This window comes from Bos indicus, chromosome 19, assembly GCF_029378745.1.
Source record: "Bos indicus isolate NIAB-ARS_2022 breed Sahiwal x Tharparkar chromosome 19, NIAB-ARS_B.indTharparkar_mat_pri_1.0, whole genome shotgun sequence".
NCBI lineage: Eukaryota > Metazoa > Chordata > Mammalia > Artiodactyla > Bovidae > Bos > Bos indicus.
In genome coordinates this window covers 16155665-16169162 of record NC_091778.1, presented here as the reverse complement: position 1 = coordinate 16169162, position 13498 = coordinate 16155665, and the positions used below count along the sequence as shown (strand labels likewise).

The window sequence follows — 13498 nt, the reverse complement described above, 5'->3', positions numbered from 1 at the left end:
ACTTAAAACTGTCAACTGAAATTGAAGAAGATAATGAAAGTAACATTCCTCCTTAGGTTATGAGAAATGTGCTATATTAGTCACTTGTCTAATTAATAATAATTAGTAATTATTTCAGTAATTAATAATAACAATAATACAACCACCATGGCAACTTTAATAACAATACACTGTAGCTATCATCTACTGGGTACCTACTGTGTGCAAGGTGCTTAGACCCATTATCTCTTTTCAGTTCTACCACAGCCCTATGAAGGAAGCATCTCTAGATAAGCAACACAAGGGGCTTAAAGAGAGATTAGCTTGCCCACGTCCTGTCCACGTGCAACTCCAGCTTAGTCTGGCTCAAGCCTATACTCATAAGCACAGCTACCTTGTCTTTTTTATAGTTAGCCTTAAAACATGCTTTTTTGAAAACTTTCAAAAGGAAAAATGTGTACTGTGGGCAATCTGTTTACATCAGTGACTCCCAGTAGGCTACGAGTTCGTGGTTCTGGGCAGGTTCCTCTCTTGAATCTGGGCTGGGTTCAAGACTGGCTTTAAGCAACATGAGATAGAAATGATGCTGTGTCAGGTCTGGGCCTCAGTCTTAAGAAGTCTGGCAGCTTCTGCTTTTGTGCTCTTGAGAGATCTGAATTGTCACATAACAAGGATGGCTACCCACCTGCAGAGCCCCCATGGAGCAAGAAAAAGGCCCAGCCAAGCCAGTGCTCCCACTGCTTCCTGCCCCACCCAGGACCTCCATGGCACCAACAGTGTGAGTGCAAAGCTCTGTCTTGGATGCTCCAGCCCAGGCCGCTTTCCACCTCCTTTAAAATATGTGCCTTCATGACTTTGGGATAACAACAGAGAGCAGCAGCAGAACCGCCCAGCTGAGGCCCACTCAACTGACAGAATTCCAAGCAGACAGACTGGTTCTAATTTAATCCACTAATTTTGAGGGTGCTTTGTTACATAACAGTAACTGAAATAAAAATTGACACCTGGAACTGAGGTACTGATGGAGCAAAAAGTCAAGAACGTGAGTCCCTGGCTTTGAGTCCAGATGAGGCTTAAAGCTGTCAAAATGATTTCCTGGCGGTCACAGAACCAGGAAAAGGCCGAGTTAGGACTTGAATCTAGGTCTCTCTCTCTTCTCATAACACTTCATTATCTTAAGCCAAAAGACCACTTCTCCCCGGTGCTGAGCAAAAGCAATTGTAGTGCTCAATGTCGGTGTCACACAGGATTCACTTCAGCATTTACTTTTTTTTCTTTACTTGCATAATGCTACACTTTCCTCAAGGAAATCATATGATTCCTGAAGACAGGAAGTGGTTCTTTCTGTCTTTTGTATTTCACATAGTAGGTAGAAAACCTGGAAACTAACACAACATTGTAAATCAATTACACTTAAATAAAAATTTTTAGGAAAAAAAAATAAAAGAGACCTAGGGGTCAAAAAAAAGAAGAAAATATGGGGGCACCAAACCGTCCCCAGCCCTATGCATTTTGCATCAGCTGCATAAGGCTGTTCACCACTCTCCATGTAGTTAGGGATCTCTGAACCTATGAAGAGTGTTCTTAGTGTCTCTGATTATGTGCTCTCTTTGTTCACCTAAGAATTCCTCACCCTTCAAGGCTTGCCATGCCCTCCTTCAAGGGATCTTCCCAACCAGGAATCAAACCCAGGTCTCCTGCATTTCAGGCGAATTCTTTACCAGCTTATCTACCAGGGAAGCCCCAGAATACCGGAGTGTGTAGCCTATCCCATCTCCAGGGGATCTTCTCCACCCAGGAATCGAACTGGGGTCTCCTGCACTGCAGGCGAATTCTTTACCAGCTGAGTTACCAGGGAAGCCCCGTTTTCTAGATTATTTTAAAGCAAATCCTAGGCAGTATATCATTTTACTTATATACATGACAGCAAATATCTTCACCAGATAAGACTGTCACAAGTTTTGCTTTGTTACTTTTTTTTTTTTTCAAAAAATCACAATCCAAATAAGGTCCACACATTGCATTTAGTTGATAGGTGACTTCAGTTCAGTTCAGTTCAGTCACTCAGTCGTGTCCAACTCTGCAACCCCATGAATTGCAGCATGCCAGGCCTGCCTGTCCATCACCAACTCCCAGAGTTCACTCAAACTCATGTCCATCGAGTTGGTGATGCCATCCAGCCATCTCATCCTCTGTCGTCCCCTTCTCCTCCTGCCCCCAATCCCTCCCAGCATCAGAGTCTTTTCCAATGAGGCAACTCTTCACATGACTTAAGTCTCTCTTAATCTATAGCTTGAATCCTCCCTTTTCCCCCCAGTTACTTGCCTGTTGAATTTCCTACATTCATAATCCAGTTGATTGCCTCCTCTTGGTACTGTTTAATTTCTTCCTTGACTCCTGTGTTTCACCTAACCCGGCAATTAGACCTATAGGACCGAATACTCTTAGGTTCACTGATGCGTTTGTCTGTTGAGGGGGAGGCTGTTTGCCAGAATACCTCCTAGGCAGTGCTGCACAGTTGCATGTACATGATGCCTCATAATCACCTCTGATTGGTGAGTTGACTGAGATGCTGTCATTCTGATTCATCTATTATAAAGTTTCCCATCAACATTTCACCTAGTGAAGTGGTTGGTCCTCAGCCTTGGCTGCATATTTGAAATCATCCGGGGACCTTTACAGTCAACTCAGAGGTTCTTATTTACTTGGTCTGGAGTGCAGCCTACACAGTGAGACTTTTTATGTTTTTAGTATTTATTTGGCTGTGCTGGGTCTTAGTTGCGGCACTCGGGATCTTTGCTGTTGGTTGGAGGATCTAGTTCCCTGATCAGGGATTGAACCCAGGTCCCTTGCATTGGGAATGTGGAGTCTTAGTCCCTGAACCATCAGGGAAGTCCCCACACTGAGATTTTTAAACAGTTTTCCTGGGCAGTCAAGGTATAGAACCACTATCCTTGTAGTTACAGCATTCACTGGTGATTGTTACCTAGAGCCATCATTTCATTAAAATATGCCCTTGGGATATCCTACTATTTGTGACAATATGGATGAAACTTCAGGGCATTATGGTAGGTGAGGTGTGTCCGACAGAGGTAGACAAATACTGCAAGATATTACTGATATGTGGACTCTAAAAAGCTAAAGACATAAAACAGAGACAAGAATAGTGGTTACCAGGGATGGGGAGGTGGGGGCAAAGACAGTATCTTTCTAAAATACTATCAAAAATGACATTAATCCCATGTTTTAATGAAAACTTATATATTTCCAACAAAAATTTTAGTGAGAAGAGTGACTTTCTTTCATAATTCTCCAAAGCCCTGATATCTGGTTTAAGAGAAGATAGCTAGATTTTTGTATCTGCTTCTGTATTATGTCTGTTAAATATCAAATATCATGAAACCCCTGGAAAACTTCATTGTATATTTGTGAAAAAATGAAAGTGACGAGGTAAATAATGTCTTGGTATGAAAACGAAATTAGTTTTGACCTAATGGCTCCTCTGAAAAGGTCTTGGTTCCTGAGACAACATCATGAGAACTGTTTTTAAATGTCCTATTTCTCTCATAAGATACTGTGGAATCGTGATCCTTTGCTGAACGGGAGAATGTGTCAGTTAATGACAATGGTACCATAGTCTGAATCACAATTTTAGCTTCCAATGGCTTCTATATCAAATTACCACAAACTTATAGGCTTAAAGCAATGTAAATTTATTACCATACAGTTCTCGGGATGAGGAGTCCAAAATGGGTCTCACTAGCTAAAATCAAGATGTCAGTAGGACAGCATTCCTTTCTGGAGGCTTTAGGGGAGACTACACTTCTGGCTCTTCCAGCTTCTAGGTTGCCAGTATTCCCTTGTTGTGGCCACGTTCCGGGAAACAAACTCACTCAGAAGGACAATGCAGATAGTGGAGTGCAGTTTATTAAACCAGAGGGTCCAAGGCAGAGTCTTCTCTTAGCCAAGGACTCCAACCAGTTTTTGTGAAAACCTTGTATACCCTAAGTGTTCATCTTCGAACCCACCTCCCCAAATTCTCTGAAACTAGTCTGAACAAAGGAAAAGAAAGATACAATCAAAGTTAACCCGTGATTCATATGCCTTAAACCCGTGATTGTATGCCTTAAGCCTAGGTAGTTAACAGTGGACAATTATCAATAGGCCTGTGGTCATACCCCAATAAGCATAATAGAATGTATGATTCTATTCAGTTACACAGATAATTAGGGTATTCTTTTAGGCGATGGAGAGCCCTGGGGCTCTTCCTTCCGGGGGCCTGGTTTTCCAGTTGGTATGTCGTTTCCATTGATACTTTCCATTGATACTGGGCATATAGCTCGAAGTCCACAGACTTTGCCCCTCACAGACTGAAATGGAATCAGTTTCTATTTCCCCGACCAAGGTAGGTGTAGCTTGGCCACCTTCCAATACAGGAAGGTCAGGCAGAAGATCAAGCCTGTTCTATTTCCTCCTTCACCCTGGCTTGTGATCCCTTCGTCTTCAAAACTAGCAATGGATGGTCAGCTGTTCCATCACTCTGGATGTGGTACACAGCATCGTGGCCTAAATCTCACCAAACCAAGCCTTGTAGTGTCCGGTTCATTACACATAGCCCGCAAAGCCCTGTGCCCGCCTCCCCCCATCAAATGGCTAACTAGAGCTCTGGTGTGTTCCGTCTGCAGAGGCTAGGCTTCAGTGATTCCATTTCCTTCTGCACACGACTGTCAGAAGGAAATTCTTGAGGACTAGTAAGGTAGGGAGGAGATGCTTGACGGAGGGACTTTTGTGGTAGCTCCTCCCAGTTCCCAGACCCATAGTGGGTCTCCAGAGGGTGGAGCTGCTAGAAGGACATGGGGCTGTGGCTAATGTTTGCCTGACCTTCCTGTATTGGAATGTGGCGAAGCTACGCCTACCTTGGTTGGGGAAATAGAAACTGATTCCATTTCAGTCTGTGACGGGCAAAGGTGAGAGTTCTTGTGGCCAGAGAAGCAGGAAAGATAAGCCACTAAGCCTGACAGCTTCCTGTGTCAAAAGTGTTCATTTAAATGTCCCAACTCTTCAAGTCTTTTGTTTAAATAGGAAAATGAGCAATTACAAATTTTAAGCCATTCTTACAAGTGGACAAAGAGTGAAATAAGATGATCCACTTGTGTCCTGATTATGAAACCTCAAGGTGTGTATGTCTACCAGGAAACAGAAACCAATCTCAGTATTCTTTTCTTGGCAACAGGACGTTAAGTAAACAATGGCTCATAGTTACAGTATCTCTCAAGGTTAATAAACAGTTCCCAGGTCAGAGTAACAACCTCTGAAGACCAGGTGTCTTGAAGGATTCCTTTGCTAGAAAAGAAATCTGTAAGAGCAGTTTTATGAAATGGAACACTTTCTGTTTTAATGCACCTGTAAGGGAGGAAAGAGCATTTTCTGCTATTTTGTTGAGGTAATTTTCAGTAGTAGATGTGCCTGCAGTTTTCTACACCAAGCACCTGATTTCCACTGAGAAAGGACTTGGCAGGTGTGAGCAGTGTAACTTTACAATATACAAAACAAAGGATAGGGTGGGCTGGTGATTGTTCTCAAATGAATCTGGGGGCAAAGGCCTCCATCTGGAGTATGCAGAATTTCAGAGTCTATACCACTAATTCTATCAGAGATACAGTTCCTATGGGAAGAAACTTAGCAATAGCAGGCACATAAACAGCCTACTGATTTGTGAACCAATTATATTACAGTAAGGCCCCTACTTTCTGGCTGGATCTGTTGGGATGGCATCATTGATGCAATGGACATGAACTTGGGCAAACTTCAGGAGACAGTGAGGGACAGGGAAGCCTGGCGTGCTGCAGCCCATGGGGTCGCAGAGTCAGACACGACCAGGTGACTGAACAACAGAGGCCCCTATACATAAATCTTCAAGTTTCAGACTTTCAAAGATGTAAATGTACATTCGCATGTTTAAGCTGGTTCACGTGTCTGGCATATGTTTGTCATATGTGTTGTCAGCTACAAATTGGCATTTACCAAGGGCATTGCCAATGACAAGGGGTTTGCCATCTGCCACTACGGAGTGAGCCCCATGCCGCTACAGCTGTTGACTTTCAACAACCCCTGTGAGAGTTCAGGGTGGAGTGAGGCACTCTGTGCTCCAGGGAATCTGATGAGACAGGTCTTTAGATAGTCAATGTTTCTAGAAACAGATTTCATGATCTCAATCCTTGCATCTCCTCATATCTAGAGAAGCACTAAATCCCTTCATGGTGACATCAGACCCTTATGACTAACAGAAAACCTTTTGTAAATTGAGTGCTTCATGGTATTGAACTCCTCTTTCACCAAAACCTTATATATGGACTTTCCCCCACTGCCGCTTTGGAGCAGTCTCTCAGAGCTGAGATGCTGCCTCCTGGGCTGCAGTCCTCATTTTCCTCCAAATAAAACTTAACCCACAACTCTGTTGGACTTAGAAATTGGACTTGAGAAATGGAAATCTTTCATATGCAGTGGACTTTCTGTATGATAAAATATTTTTACTTATTTTCTCAAAATCACTCATGTATGTAGTTTTTAATAGAGTTATTTGGGTATTTTGACAAATAACAAACTGCACATATTTAAATATTTGTTTATTTATTTATTTGGCTGTGCTGGGTCTTAGTAGCGGCATGGGGGATCTATAGTTGTGGCATGGAAACTCTTATTTGCAGTATGTGGGATCTATTTCCCTGACCAGGGATTGAGCCTGGATGCCTGCTTTGGGAGCTTAGAGTCTTAGTCACAGGACCACCAGGGAAGTCTCCTGTATATATTTAACATGTAAAATTATATAAATTTTCACATATGAAACCATCACTGCAATCAAGATATCGAACATACATACCATCTTTTTTGCAATCTCTCTCTTCCACTTTTCCATACTCTGCTACCATCTGCAAGAAACAATTGATTTGCTACCTGTCACTACAGAAGAGTTTGCATTTTCTAGACTTTTATACAATGGAATCAAATACGCACTCCTTTTTTGTCTGGCGTCTTTCACTCGGAATAATTATTCTGAGAATCATTCATGTTGTGGGTACCAATAGTTCTTTCCTTTTTTATAGGGAGCAATAATTCATCATATGGATAACTAAAACTTGTTTCTTTTGTTGGGCATTTGGGTTTTCCAGTTTATGACTGTTACAAATGAAAGTGCTATTGAAGGAGGAAATAGACAGAACAGGCTCCATCTTGAAAGCAGGACTCCATCTTGGGCTGGACTGTGGACTTTGAGCTAGATGCCCAGTACTTATGGAAACAACATACCAACTGGAAAACCAGACCCCGCCTCCGCCCACGAAGGAGCCTCAGGACTTTTACCTAGACTCTCCGTCGCCTAAAATAATATGCTAATTATCTCTGTAAACAGAACAGAGTCATAAATTCCGTTATGCTTATCAGGGTATGACCACAGGCCTATTGAGAAATGTCCACTGTTTCACTATCTAGGGTTATGACACATGAATCAGGGGTTAACTTTGATCGTATCTCTCCTTTGCCTTGTCCAGACTAGTTTCAAGGAATTTGGGGAGGAGGGTTTGGGCACGTACACTTAGAGTATATAAGGTTTTCACAAAAACTGGTCGGGGTCCTTGGCTAAGAGGAGACTCTGCCTTGGGCCCGCCGGTGTAATAAACTGCACTCCACTATCTGCATTGCCCTTCTGAGTGAGTTTGTTTCCCGGAACGCGTGGCTACAACAATTCGAGAGTTCCCTTTCCTCCATATCCTTGCAGACACCTGGTATGGTTAAATCATTTTCACCATTCCAATGGGTGGGTAGTTTTAATTGGTATTTCCCTAATGACTAATGATGTTATCTCATTATAGTTTTTAAAAAGATATTTATTTAATTAATTAATTTTTGACTGTACCACACAGCTTGTGGGATCTTTAGTTCCCTGACCAGGGATCAAACCTAAGCGCCCTGAAGTGGCAGTGTGGAGCCCTAACCACTGGACTGCCAGAGAATTCCCTCTTTTATCCATTTTTAAATTGTTTTCCTGTTATTGCCTTTCAAGAGTAAGTTGAGATACAAGTTCTTTATCATATAATCAATTACACATAGTTTCTTCTGGCCAAGGGCTCATATTGTAATTCTCTTAAGAGTGTCTTTCACTGTTAAGGAGGCATTTTTAAAGTCCAATAAATCAATTTTTTTTCTTTTATGTATTATGCATTTAGTGTCAGCTCTAAGAATTGTTTGCTGAACCCAAGGTAAAAATTCTCTGTTTTCCTCCGGAAGTTCAGAAGTTGAGAGATTGAATATACAAATGGATACTGGCCAAACCGTACATCAAAACAGACCTCTGATCATAGCCTTTAGTTGTGACTCAAACCTGATTCATAACTCTGACCTCCCAACCTAACCACAACCCCCTGCAGCAACTAGTCAACAGTAGTCAGAACTTGATCAACAGCTGCGAAATTACTTCCTCCAGTTTCAACTCTGGCCCAACCAAACAAAGCTAAATGAGGTCTCCAAACCAGTGATATGAGATAATCCACTTCCAGTAAGCCCACTTCTAGCTTCCCTAAGTGAAAGTCGCTCAGTCATGTCTGACTCTTTGCAACCCCATGGACTGCCAGAATACTGGAGTGGGTAGATAGCCTTTCCCCCCTCCAGGGGAATCTTCCCAACCCAGGGATCAAACCCAGGTCTCCCGCATTGCAGGTGGACTCTTTACCAGCTGAGCCACAGTGCAGCTTCCTTAGAACAACCTCAAATCAGGTCATCCCTGAGTGCTTTCTCTGTCTTTTCACTATAAAGCTTCCGAGTTTCTGCCATCTCAAACAAATGAGGGTGGCCGAGTGCCTTAATATACTGAGCTCTGAGTAAACAGAGCTCTACCTGTTATCATTTGGGCAGTCTTCATTTATTTCCACATGATTTTAGGCTTTACATTTAGGTTTATGAAACATTTTAAGTACACTTCTGTAAATGGTGTGAAGACTATGAATTGAAGTTCTTTTCTTTTGTATGTAGATATCCAGTGGTTCCAGTCCTATTTGCTGGGACAACTGGATTGCATTTAGGAAATGATGAAACACACCTCAACCTACCAGACTGGTTGTTCCCAACAAATAGTCAATAATTTGTTAGTTCCAAACAAACTAAATGTGTGTGTGTATACGATATATTTTTATTACGTAAAATATAATATACTAAAGTATAGAATCGGAGAAGGCAATGGCACCCCACTCCAGTACTCTTGCCTGGAAAATCCCATGGATGGAGGAGCCTGGTGGGCTGCAGTCCATGGGGTCGCTAAGAGTCGGATAAGACTCAGCAACTTCACTTTCACTTTTCACTTTCCTGCGTTGGAGAAGGCAAAAAAAGTATAGAATATACTTTTTTCCCTCACAAGATAGGAACTGCTTGGACCAGAGAAATCTAAAGAATTTGTTCCATTGCAACAAAGACAAGTAACAAACTCAATCAGATTTGCTCTTTTCAAAACTTGGGCTAAAAAATAATCTGAGATTGCCCAGGTCTAAGTGAGAGAGGAAAGACAAAGCACCAAGAAAAGCCATACGCATCAGCGCACCCTAGAAATACCCTGACCCTGAAAGCTTTCCAGGTCCAAGGAGAACATTGCAGAAACTGTTATCAAAATCACAGCAGAAAAATCACCTCTTGACCGTTTCTCTGGTGGCAATGGGCTCATGTCAGACTTGGCTTCTCCACCTGTCCTGCACACTTAATTCCTGTATGAATCTGGGCTCAAGTTCTGTGGGAACAGACGAAGTGAACCAACTTCAAAAGAATAGCCTCAAAATAGTAATTTGCTTCCCTGTGCTTGTCCTGTTCTAATGGTGTGTCTTCCTGTATTTTAGGAGAACATTTCAGGGTAAGACCAGCACAAATGTTGAGAAGATGAGTCTCAAGACTGATCTGAAAATGAGTTTGCTGTGTATGTTTAAAACGCAGGAAAAGTCACCCCTAGGAATGAGCACAGGAGTGGAACAAACCCTCAACTGCGGAAGAAAGCAGAAAGAAAGCATCGTGCATGCAACATCTGCCTGCTGAACTCTGGAGGGGGAGTGACCAAGGCTGAGACTGAGAACAAAGTCTACGATTATGAAAGCCGTGGAGTATGACTGTATCTGCCTTCAACTTTCAAAAGGCTGTTCAGATGAGTTGCACCTGGGAGATGTCTTTCTGATTTCTGTGAAATCATGGAACATCAGAGGCCTTGGTTACAGGACTAGCTACCTGTGCCCCTCATTGAACCACAGACAGAGAATGTCTACTGTCGTCATGAATTCTCAGGAAGCACTGGCATTCCTCAAAGGCGGGATTCAGACTCTTGCACATGTTCCAAGGTGTTAAGTCCATAGAAAGCTCAGGTTCATGTACAAAATCAAGGTAACACAGAGGCTTCAGCCGCTGCTTAATTTGCTAGTGCTCACCACCTTCAGTACCTGGAAAAGCTCAACCTTACGTAAAGTCCACACAGGTTGAATTTAAGATGTTCTCAACAAAGGAGTCCCAATGCTTTACTGAGTGTCTCCTCAGGTGTTTCTGCATTTATAAACACTGAGGGAGGGTACATATTTTTTGGTGTGCACGATAAGACCCATCAAGTCACTGTCACTGGAAGTGAAAAAAGAAACTAGATCTTACCGCCATGAGTACTTCTATTGATCACTGTATTAGGAAGTTGCCAGTCCATCATTTCTGAACCCAGAGGTGTGAGATGCACTATGCCATCACATTCCTTGAAGTGCATGATCGGGGGCCCTCCGTGGATATGTCTGTGCAGTCGAGGTGGAATGATTCTGCTGTGCAGTGTTTGTGCCCAGTTCCAGGCAGGTGAAAGGACTACTGTGTGAGACAGCTGGCCACAAAGAACAGGCAGCATGGATTGGGTGAGAAGCCTGAGGTCAGGGAACAAAATCAAGTGATGTTCATGTGTGCTGAGGTGGGAGGAGGTGGGGAAGGAGGAAAGGGAGGTTATTGTTTTAGTATCTGGGGAAACAGAAGTACCTTCTGATTTGCAGATGCCTGATTTATTAATTCCTCTAGACATAGCAGGTGGGTCATTGCCCTTCTTTCCCTCTGCCTATCTTGAATATCCTGCATTCCACAAATGGATGCCCTGGCTTAGCAGACCTACCAGATGCTGGTACAGAAGGCTGTTTGATTTAACAGTTTGTTATCTTCACACCCTTTCTAGTGCTCACATTCAAGTCTCTTGTTTCCCTTTCTGATTATGAATTCACACTAACTTATTCAGGAAATTCCTTTTTCACACGTGCATATGGGTCCTCTCTAATTTACTGCCACCTTCCCCTGCCTCCCCATTCTTATAATGGTTCCCTAATGAGGTCTTCTTTCTCACAGCCCCACTTAAGTTTTTGAACCAGTATACAATCAAACCTCACTTTCCTCACTTTTCCTTTCAAAAGTCATGACTTTTGATGTTCAAAGAGGTGATATGCATGCACATTGGAAAAGGAAATCCTGAGATAAAATCAGACAAAAGAAAGTCAATGGTAAACTCTTTAAAAGTTCAGAAAAATAAATTCCATTTCAGGGTCTTCTTAGAAATGTATATTCATTTACCTTCACTTCTAGTCATATTTTAAATATATATTTAGAGATATGCCAACATGTACACATAGATTAACTGTTCTCAATGGTCCCAAACAGAAAACAACCAAATTATCTATTGTTACAACAGTGGATATATATAGTATACTCGCATGATGGAATATTATTCAGCAATGAATGTGAAATAGGTCTAGAGTAGGATAATTAACGGAGAAGGCAATGGCACCCCACTCCAATACTCTTGCCTGGAAAATCCCATGGACAGAGGAGCCTGGAAGGCTGCAGTCCCTGGGGTCGCTAAAGGTTGAACACGACTGAGCGACTTCACTTTTACTTTTCACTTTCATGCGTTGGAGGAGGAAATGGCAACCCACTCCAGTGTTCTTGCCTGGAGAATCCCAGGGATGGGGGAGCCTGGTGGGCTGCCGTTTATGGGGTCGCACAGAGTCAGACACGACTGAAGTGACTTAGCAGCAGTAACAGGATAATTAAATTGTTTTGAAATACCACTAGAGGATTAAAGAAAGAGAGGGAATTTTAAGGGGGTCTGGGAGACTATTCTAAGGTAATGACCACTCAAGAAAAGAATCCAGTCACCTAGCAACAATCTAGTCTACCAGGTCCATCTAAGCACGAGGCACACTCAAGCCACAAGACCTCACAGTTAAAACGCAAGACAACAGAATGGGGTCTGAATCTTGTTCCATGAAGTCAGAGATGCTGAAGAGCAGCATTTCTGCATGTAGCTAAGACAGGAATATAGATGAAAGGAGAAAGAACCCAGGTGAAAGGGGACTTTATACTGAAACCTGAGATGGATTAACATATTCTAGAATATGCTACCACCCTTTGGCTAATATATATGATCTGAATAGCACCCTGACAGTCCTGGTTATATCACACAGGGATCGAGGAGAAATTAACTATATAAGCCTGCAACGAGGGCGGGGTAGGCATGCAGTTGTTAGTGCTCAACCCTTAGCCAGAGGTCCCACTCCACTAGCAGTCAGCCTCACAGTGGTCTTGGCAGCAGAGAGTGTGGTGAGAGGTGGATCACGGCCTTCTCCCCAGGGCCCGCCACGCCCTCCAGCCTCAGGACTAGAAGGTGAGTGGGGGTCCCAGGGACACGGTGAGAGCTGTATCTTGCAGAGCTCCAGAGCCCTCACCAGGGCCACCCACTAGCCAGGCCCAGGCCCTGGTGAAAAGACCCAGGCCAGGTACTTGATGAATACTCCCAGGCAGGGTAACTGGCCTGCACAGGCAGTCCTCCTCTTAGCCAGGGCCTGGGCCTGGGAAAGTGAAAGCCGAGTCTTGGGACCTTGCCCTTTCTTGTCAGAACAGAGAATAACATTTGTTTTGGTGGAGGTCTATAAGGACACTGTGATCTGACCATGACCTGGTACTGAGAAGTTTGCAATAACTAACCACACCCCTCCCCTCACCTTTCCTATAAAAGGGCTTTGCTGAAAGCTTTCTGGGAGTTCAGGGTTTTTAAGGCATGAGCCACCCATCTCCTTGCATGGCCCTGCAATAAACCTCTCTCTGGTATTGTTTGGCCTCACTGTGTCAGGCACACAGACCTAACATTTGGTAACAAGACTTAATGTCTACTCAAGAAGGAGAAAATGATAGTCTTCTCCCCTCCCTACTCTTTCTTTGATTACAAAAATGTAGCCCTCTTTATTCTTGGGGTTGCACTCCCTTGCCTGCCCACTAGTATCTCTCACAAGCATCCTATGCTAATACACTTACTCTTTGCCAACTGCTTTGCCTCATGTTGACTTCTTTCTGTGAGGAGATAAAACCTGAGCTTCAATAAGTCTGACACCAGATGAGCTGTTTTAACTGAAAGACAGTGGGCTTGAATCCCCTCCTGAACCAGGGATCCGGGGTTCAAATTCTAATCTGAGGTGCAACTGGGTTC

General features: G+C 43.1%; 1 pseudogene; it reads left to right on the top strand.

Annotated features, from left to right (window-relative positions):
* Positions 1-5962: 5962 nt before the first annotated feature.
* Positions 5963-10893, top strand: LOC109573178 (schlafen family member 5-like; annotated as a pseudogene).
* The last annotated feature ends 2605 nt before the right edge of the window (positions 10894-13498 follow it).